At 50.8% G+C, this 9,219-nt stretch overlaps 2 long non-coding RNA genes across 2 annotated transcripts; one reads left to right on the plus strand and one right to left on the minus strand.

Moving 5' to 3' along the window:
- Positions 1-440: 440 nt before the first annotated feature.
- On the minus strand, positions 441-1,873 carry LOC139604738 (uncharacterized). The gene is made up of 2 exons (XR_011684081.1): positions 1,436-1,873; positions 441-944 (listed from the first exon to the last, which is right to left on the minus strand). It is a non-coding gene; the product is annotated as an uncharacterized lncRNA (long non-coding RNA).
- A 4,659-nt stretch (positions 1,874-6,532) lies between these two features.
- Positions 6,533-7,974, plus strand: LOC139604739 (uncharacterized). The gene is made up of 2 exons (XR_011684082.1): positions 6,533-6,979; positions 7,471-7,974. It is a non-coding gene; the product is annotated as an uncharacterized lncRNA (long non-coding RNA).
- The last annotated feature ends 1,245 nt before the right edge of the window (positions 7,975-9,219 follow it).

The raw sequence follows: 9,219 nt of genomic DNA on the forward strand, positions 1-9,219 counted from the left end.
CCCCTGGCGCTGTTTGACAGCGGCTCTGCAGGAGCTGGGGATGCAAACAGGACAAACCTGAGCATCTCCCACCATCAGATACCTCAGAGCTCACACAGCAACACGGCCGTGGCTCTCCCAGACTGGATTTAGGAATGGCACACCTACTGCAGCCATTGGATCCTGATCTGCCCAGATCCCTTTGGGACTGTTATAAATGAGAAACTTGACTAGGCCAATATTCAAGCACAAACCGGTGCCAGCAGTGAGCGGGGCCCGTTGTTACAGGACTGGTTCCTATGGGAAACATCCCGCTTCCCATAGCAGACACCCTGCTCCAGTCAGGCCAGCACCCCTGGGTTAGAATTTGAAGGGTCTCAGTCCTTGGGGAGGGCTTCAAGCTCTGTCCTTGAAAGCGGTTGTGAGGCATGTTATGAATAAGAAGCTTGACTCAGCCAATATTCAAGCAGCAATCAATTTATTAATTAATATGGTCCAGTATGGGCAATACAGCACTGGGTACAGTGGGGGAAGTTTTCCCTCCAACTGCACACCGATAATTGATGGTTACAGGTATTTATAGGGGTACTCATCAGTTTTTTTCAACAGTTTCTATTTCCAATTTTTACTCATCAGCAATTTTTATTCCAAATTATTACATCAAAATTCTATACACTATTGTGATTTTAATTTCTCAGGATGTATTTTCAAAGGAGTATCCCCAGATGGTGATGGTCCAGTTTCCGAAAGAAGAAAGACGAATTCCATGTGGTGGAGTCCAGCTCCCCAGATGTGGGTCCACCTTTTAATTGCAGAGACTATAAATCTCATAACAGTCATGTCCAGCTTCCCTTTGGTTGAAACCATAAATCCTTGAGGTGATATTCATCTTCCTTTCTCAAACTGTTTTTCTCTGCTTCAATAAGATGTGAGATAAGCATATTTCCTATATATATGTTCCAAAGCTATAGTTTCAAGGATACAAGTAATATTCTAAAATTATACTTCAAAAGGTTATTATTGAAGAGCTTTTTTATGGATTAAATAGAAGCAAAAAGCAACATCCTTAACACCTTAATTCCAAAGCTCCTAAATCAACCAGGGTTAATTGCAAACAAAAGATAGGTTCAAAGGCCTTTTTCCATGCTTTATTTTCATCAGTTATTATTAGAATTCGCAACTATCCCATTGTCGATGTCCACACATTTCGCATTTGCAAGTACACACTTCGCCTGTTTGTACCTGACACAAAACACAGCTTTGCATCTCACAGGCAGATGAGGGATGTTTGGACCGTCTCTTACAGACTGACATCCCAAAATATAAAAATAATTATGCATTTCCCCTTAAAAATAAAATTTACTGAATTAATAACATTATAATTATTTTTCTTATTTATAAAAGTTATGCTATATTTGTATTACCGAATTTGAATGTTTATATTAAAAATTCATACCTTTTTAGCAAGCAAAAAATTTATTGGTCATAGGTTCTAAGGAACACAATTCCCTTCATTGATTCATTGACCAGTGTGACTGTTGATTTCTCCTTCTTTATGCTAATTAGTCCTTTTTTAAATCCTTCTGTCATCTTTTTTATCATTTTCACAGACAGGATAAAAGGGGCCACTTTGGGGTCCGTGGAGAACTTTCTGGGGCACATTTGGGGCAGTTCTGGGTCTGGGGAGGGAATTCAGAGAGAACTTGAGGGTCTGGAGGACACTTAGGGGAGCTGGGTGGGCACTTGGAGGGGCACTCAGGGATTCCGAGGGACAGTTCGGGGTCCGGGACAGCACTTGGGGGTCCAGGGGGGCCCTTGGAAGTCAGGGAGGAGAATTTGGGGCACTTCGGGGTCCAGGTGGGCCCTTGGGGGGCTCTGATGGGGCTCTCTGGGGCGCGGGGGGTGATGGGAGCTGTAGGCGCGGGTCTAATACAGTTTAACGGGGCCGGGGAGCATCACGGGAGTTCAAAGCGCAGCTGCAATGGCTCTCGGTGGGGCGCGGGGCATGACGGGAGATGAAGTCCCGGCTGGAAAAGCTCTGGACGTGCGCCGCGGAGCATGATGGGAGCCGTAGTCCCGGAAGTGGTTCGAACGCTTTGTTTAGGGGTCTGGGAAGGCACTTGGGGGACACTTTTGCGTCCGAGCCGCGACTTGAGATCCTCGTGGTAACGTAAACGGTTCGAGAGAACTTGCGGGGAGCTCGGGGAGCTCTAACCGGGCTCTTTAGGTGCGGGGTACAGCAGGAGCTTTCGGCGCGGGACTGTTCTGAGAGGCTCTGGGGCCGCGGGGGATGAGAGGAGATGAATTCCCAGAAGTGGCTGTACCGGGCATCTGTGGGGTTGGGAGCACTGGGGGGTCCGGGGACGCTTCTGGGGGGTCCCGAATGGGCGCTGAGAGATCCTGGAGGGTCCCAGGGACACTTAAGGGACAAAGAGGGGACGGTTACCGGGGGTTCTGTGGAGCGCGGGGCATGACGGGCGTTGTAGTCCCGGCTCCAATGGGGCTCAATCGGGCCGCGGGGCATGACGGGAGTTGTAAGCACAATGAAAATAAATATATTGCCCACCCTAGGCACCTCCCCCGAGGTCCCTTTCCAGGCGCTGATTGGCTGCGGGTGGTGATGGGCGGAAGCCTCGGCAAATGGGATGCGGTGGCGGCGGGAACAGCCCATTCAACCTCTCCAGTCCCTCCCAGTACAGCCCAGTTCATCCCCAGTACTACCCCAGTACAACCCCAGTGCCCCTCCAATCCCTCCCAGGACAGCCCAGTAAAACCCCAGTTCCTCCCCAGTCCCTCCCAATACACCTGAGTGTACATTCCCAGTCCCTTCCAGTTCCTACTCAATGTCATCCACAGGATGCCCCAGTGTCTCCCAGTCTTCCTCCAACGTTCCCAGTGTCCCCTGTATGTCCCAGTCCTCCCCAGTGTCACTCCCAGTATGTCCCAGTGTCTCCCACAGCATTCCCAGTGTTCCCCAGTATGTCCCAGTCCTCCCCAGTGTTTCCAAGGACAGTTTAATTTCTCTCGGTGCCCGTGGCAGCCAAACACAGCAGTGGGGTCAGTGCAGCGCCCTTGCAGTGGCCCAGTGCAGCTTGGGCTGATGATCCACCCTCACAGCTGGCCCAGGGCAGCTCTGCAGTGGCTTTGGTGGCACCTGGGGCTGGCACACACCTGAGCAGTGTGTCTGTTTGCAGTGGGGAAACTCAGGAGTTTGAGATTGCTGCAAAAAGCACAAAAAGGGAAAACCCCTCTTAGGCTGGGTGCAGCCAGCTCTCCAAGCACAGCAGCTCCCAGGGCAGTGAGGACAGACAGGATGGGGCTGGGCAATGTGGAGCAAGGTTGTCCACACTGGGTCAGAGCTCCAGGCACAGCTTCTGTGAGCAGGCCAGGGCTGCTGAGGAGAGACCCTGGGTCAATATCAATCACAGAATGCTGCAATCACCTCTGCTCTAAAGAGAAATTTAATAAAAGACACCCTTTAAATAGGAATGTGTATTCCTTACAAGTTCTTTGAAATCTTTTTCCATAACTGGACAAGGAAAACTTTAATGACCCTCTCAGGGCTTTGGTGTTGTTTGCATCAGACTCAGTGCCTGAGAGTGTCTTGAAAAAACTTGTTGAAAACTCCAAGTCAGCTTCAAACTCCAAATTTTCTTGACGTTTTAATGGATCCCACTGAGGGACTCGACTTGGAAAATGTCCCCAGGTTCCAGGTAGAGCAGAACACTGGAGGCAGTGATGACAGGTGGGGACAAGCAAGGCAAATGTGTCTCTGATAGTGGAGCCCTGGAAAATGTTAAAAATAGTCTTTGAAAATATTGCGCTTTGTGTTTTCTCAGATCACTGCACCTGTGTAGGCAGTATGATAAAAGATATAATTGTTAGATGTGGTGATTGTTTAGTAATTAAATATAATTATTTTATAAACATAAGAAGAATAGTGAGAAACTATGTTGGAAATTTAAATAGGGCTATGTTTAGCTGAAATCTGTGTATACAATAGAACAATATAAGTTTAATAATTAACATGAAAGTTATGTAATGATAGAGTATAAAACACGTTCACCTCGAATGTATGGTCGGAATCAGATTTGGGTGGAAACTACCCTGATTCCCAGAGCTCTTGAAAAAAAAGCACTGCATATAATCGCTTATGTGATTATGTGTTTTTGAACGCTAACATCTCTGGTGCTGAGCAAACCTGGATGTGTTTCAGGAATGCAAAGGGCCAAGGCCTGAGCCCCAGCCCCTGGCCAGGCAGATCCTGTCCCTCCCTCATTGCTCAGGGCCGACAGCCTGCAGGGACAGAGGCGCAGGGCAGGGACACCGTAGGACAGCCTGGGCTGCACAGGGCACAGGGATGGGCAGCAGCTGCAAGACAGCCCTGCCAGAGCCAACTTGGGCAGCACTTTGGCCATGGCTGCTGGCCCTGGGCCTGAGGCCACGAGAGGACAAGTGACCCTTGCAGGCCTGGGGCCTCATTGCCTCCTTGTCCCTGCTCAGCAGCCTGGCAGGGGCTGCCCCATGCTCCTGCCCTTGGGATTGCCCATCCCCACATCCCAGTGCCCATCCTGGGAAGAGCCCTCAGCAACGAGGGAGGGACAGGATCTGCCTGGCCAGGGGCTGGGGCTCAGGCCTTGGCCCTTTGCATTCCTGAAACACATCCAGGTTTGCTCAGCACCAGAGACACCTTTGCCTTGCTTGTCCCCAGCTGCCATCACTGCCTCCAGTGTTCTGCTCTACCTGGAACCTGGGGACACTTTCCCAGTCGTGTCCCTCAGTGGGACCGATTAAAACTTCAAGAAAATTTGGAGTCTAAATTTAACTCTAAGTTCTTGAGAAGTTTTTTCAAGACACTCTCAGGCACTGAGTCTGATGCAAACAACACCAAAGCCCTGAGAGGGTCATTAAAGTTTTCCTTGTCCAGTTATGGAAAAAGATTTCAAAGAACTTGTAAGGAATACACATTCCTATTTAAAGGGTGTCTTTTATTAAATTTCTCTTTAGAGCAGAGGTGATTGCAGCATTCTGTGATTGATATTGACCCAGGGTCTCTCCTCAGCAGCCCTGGCCTGCTCACAGAAGCTGTGCCTGGAGCTCTGACCCAGTGTGGACAACCTTGCTCCACATTGCCCAGCCCCATCCTGTCTGTCCTCACTGCCCTGGGAGCTGCTGTGCTTGGAGAGCTGGCTGCACCCAGCCTAAGAGGGGTTTTCCCTTTTTGTGCTTTTTGCAGCAATCTCAAACTCCTGAGTTTCCCCACTGCAAACAGACACACTGCTCAGGTGTGTGCCAGCCCCAGGTGCCACCAAAGCCACTGCAGAGCTGCCCTGGGCCAGCTGTGAGGGTGGATCATCAGCCCAAGCTGCACTGGGCCACTGCAAGGGCGCTGCACTGACCCCACTGCTGTGTTTGGCTGCCACGGGCACCGAGAGAAATTAAACTGTCCTTGGAAACACTGGGGAGGACTGGGACATACTGGGGAACACTGGGAATGCTGTGGGAGACACTGGGACATACTGGGAGTGACACTGGGGAGGACTGGGACATACAGGGGACACTGGGAACGTTGGAGGAAGACTGGGAGACACTGGGGCATCCTGTGGATGACATTGAGTAGGAACTGGAAGGGACTGGGAATGTACACTCAGGTGTATTGGGAGGGACTGGGGAGGAACTGGGGTTTTACTGGGCTGTCCTGGGAGGGATTGGAGGGGCACTGGGGTTGTACTGGGGTAGTACTGGGGATGAACTGGGCTGTACTGGGAGGGACTGGAGAGGTTGAATGGGCTGTTCCCGCCGCCACCGCATCCCATTTGCCGAGGCTTCCGCCCATCACCACCCGCAGCCAATCAGCGCCTGGAAAGGGACCTCGGGGGAGGTGCCTAGGGTGGGCAATATATTTATTTTCATTGTGCTTACAACTCCCGTCATGCCCCGCGGCCCGATTGAGCCCCATTGGAGCCGGGACTACAACGCCCGTCATGCCCCGCGCTCCACAGAACCCCCGGTAACCGTCCCCTCTTTGTCCCTTAAGTGTCCCTGGGACCCTCCAGGATCTCTCAGCGCCCATTCGGGACCCCCCAGAAGCGTCCCCGGACCCCCCAGTGCTCCCAACCCCACAGATGCCCGGTACAGCCACTTCTGGGAATTCATCTCCTCTCATCCCCCGCGGCCCCAGAGCCTCTCAGAACAGTCCCGCGCCGAAAGCTCCTGCTGTACCCCGCACCTAAAGAGCCCGGTTAGAGCTCCCCGAGCTCCCCGCAAGTTCTCTCGAACCGTTTACGTTACCACGAGGATCTCAAGTCGCGGCTCGGACGCAAAAGTGTCCCCCAAGTGCCTTCCCAGACCCCTAAACAAAGCGTTCGAACCACTTCCGGGACTACGGCTCCCATCATGCTCCGCGGCGCACGTCCAGAGCTTTTCCAGCCGGGACTTCATCTCCCGTCATGCCCCGCGCCCCACCGAGAGCCATTGCAGCTGCGCTTTGAACTCCCGTGATGCTCCCCGGCCCCGTTAAACTGTATTAGACCCGCGCCTACAGCTCCCATCACCCCCCGCGCCCCAGAGAGCCCCATCAGAGCCCCCCAAGGGCCCACCTGGACCCCGAAGTGCCCCAAATTCTCCTCCCTGACTTCCAAGGGCCCCCCTGGACCCCCAAGTGCTGTCCCGGACCCCGAACTGTCCCTCGGAATCCCTGAGTGCCCCTCCAAGTGCCCACCCAGCTCCCCTAAGTGTCCTCCAGACCCTCAAGTTCTCTCTGAATTCCCTCCCCAGACCCAGAACTGCCCCAAATGTGCCCCAGAAAGTTCTCCACGGACCCCAAAGTGGCCCCTTTTATCCTGTCTGTGAAAATGATAAAAAAGATGACAGAAGGATTTAAAAAAGGACTAATTAGCATAAAGAAGGAGAAATCAACAGTCACACTGGTCAATGAATCAATGAAGGGAATTGTGTTCCTTAGAACCTATGACCAATAAATTTTTTGCTTGCTAAAAAGGTATGAATTTTTAATATAAACATTCAAATTCGGTAATACAAATATAGCATAACTTTTATAAATAAGAAAAATAATTATAATGTTATTAATTCAGTAAATTTTATTTTTAAGGGGAAATGCATAATTATTTTTATATTTTGGGATGTCAGTCTGTAAGAGACGGTCCAAACATCCCTCATCTGCCTGTGAGATGCAAAGCTGTGTTTTGTGTCAGGTACAAACAGGCGAAGTGTGTACTTGCAAATGCGAAATGTGTGGACATCGACAATGGGATAGTTGCGAATTCTAATAATAACTGATGAAAATAAAGCATGGAAAAAGGCCTTTGAACCTATCTTTTGTTTGCAATTAACCCTGGTTGATTTAGGAGCTTTGGAATTAAGGTGTTAAGGATGTTGCTTTTTGCTTCTATTTAATCCATAAAAAAGCTCTTCAATAATAACCTTTTGAAGTATAATTTTAGAATATTACTTGTATCCTTGAAACTATAGCTTTGGAACATATATATAGGAAATATGCTTATCTCACATCTTATTGAAGCAGAGAAAAACAGTTTGAGAAAGGAAGATGAATATCACCTCAAGGATTTATGGTTTCAACCAAAGGGAAGCTGGACATGACTGTTATGAGATTTATAGTCTCTGCAATTAAAAGGTGGACCCACATCTGGGGAGCTGGACTCCACCACATGGAATTCGTCTTTCTTCTTTCGGAAACTGGACCATCACCATCTGGGGATACTCCTTTGAAAATACATCCTGAGAAATTAAAATCACAATAGTGTATAGAATTTTGATGTAATAATTTGGAATAAAAATTGCTGATGAGTAAAAATTGGAAATAGAAACTGTTGAAAAAAACTGATGAGTACCCCTATAAATACCTGTAACCATCAATTATCGGTGTGCAGTTGGAGGGAAAACTTCCCCCACTGTACCCAGTGCTGTATTGCCCATACTGGACCATATTAATTAATAAATTGATTGCTGCTTGAATATTGGCTGAGTCAAGCTTCTTATTCATAACATGCCTCACAACCGCTTTCAAGGACAGAGCTTGAAGCCCTCCCCAAGGACTGAGACCCTTCAAATTCTAACCCAGGGGTGCTGGCCTGACTGGAGCAGGGTGTCTGCTATGGGAAGCGGGATGTTTCCCATAGGAACCAGTCCTGTAACAACGGGCCCCGCTCACTGCTGGCACCGGTTTGTGCTTGAATATTGGCCTAGTCAAGTTTCTCATTTATAACAGTCCCAAAGGGATCTGGGCAGATCAGGATCCAATGGCTGCAGTAGGTGTGCCATTCCTAAATCCAGTCTGGGAGAGCCACGGCCGTGTTGCTGTGTGAGCTCTGAGGTATCTGATGGTGGGAGATGCTCAGGTTTGTCCTGTTTGCATCCCCAGCTCCTGCAGAGCCGCTGTCAAACAGCGCCAGGGGATGCTCCTGGCACCGACCCTGGCCTGGCTCAGGGCTCAGTTTTCCTCCATCAATCCCACTTCAGAGCTTCACTCTGGGGGGAAGGTGTTAGTGGGTCCGGAGCAGCACAATCCAGAGAATTGGAGGATGGCTTTATGTTGGTAATTCTGGGAATGGGTTTCTCTGGCAGGATGCTGGACACCAGGGATTTCTGCCCTCCTTTCTCAGGAGAGTTTGGGTTTCTCGTGTCAGTGCTGTTCCACAGCTCCCACCATCCCTGCTCCTTTCATTGACACTTCCCCAGCTTCCCAGTGTCCTTTCTGAGGGGGAAGAAAGGAACATCCATGGTGGCACCCCTTGGCTGCCTGGGGCTCCAGCTGCTCCTGGAGCTGCAGCGTGTCCGGCACAGCCGCTGTCAGTGGGGCTGGGCCTTGGTTCAGGCCCCACAGTCCCTGTCAGTGCCCACTCCCCACTGGGCTCACGCTCTGGCCGTGTGGGGCTGCTGAAGGCTCAGCGGCTCTGGCTGAGCACTCCCAGCTCTGCAGCTCCTGACTCATCCCAGGGATGGGGTCCCGCAGCCCCGGTCGGGGCCGTGTTGCCTACGGGGCCCTGCTTTGGGGTGGCCATGGGCACCTGCTGTTCCTCCACCCTCAGCAGCCCCACAGCAGAAGGGTCCTCTGGGAGCCCAGGCAAGGGATCCAGCTGTGCAATTCCCTCTGTGTCCACAGCAGCTCTCCCAAAAGTCCTTTGGGCTCCCTGAAATCCTGTCTCCTGAGGTGATCCATGCCAGGGAGTCCCAGGGCCTCTGGGCCAGTCCCAGGGGGTG

Source organism: Agelaius tricolor, unplaced genomic scaffold, assembly GCF_023055355.1.
Source record: "Agelaius tricolor isolate 1412-34295 unplaced genomic scaffold, bAgeTri1.0.p SCAF_55, whole genome shotgun sequence".
Lineage (NCBI taxonomy): Eukaryota > Metazoa > Chordata > Aves > Passeriformes > Icteridae > Agelaius > Agelaius tricolor.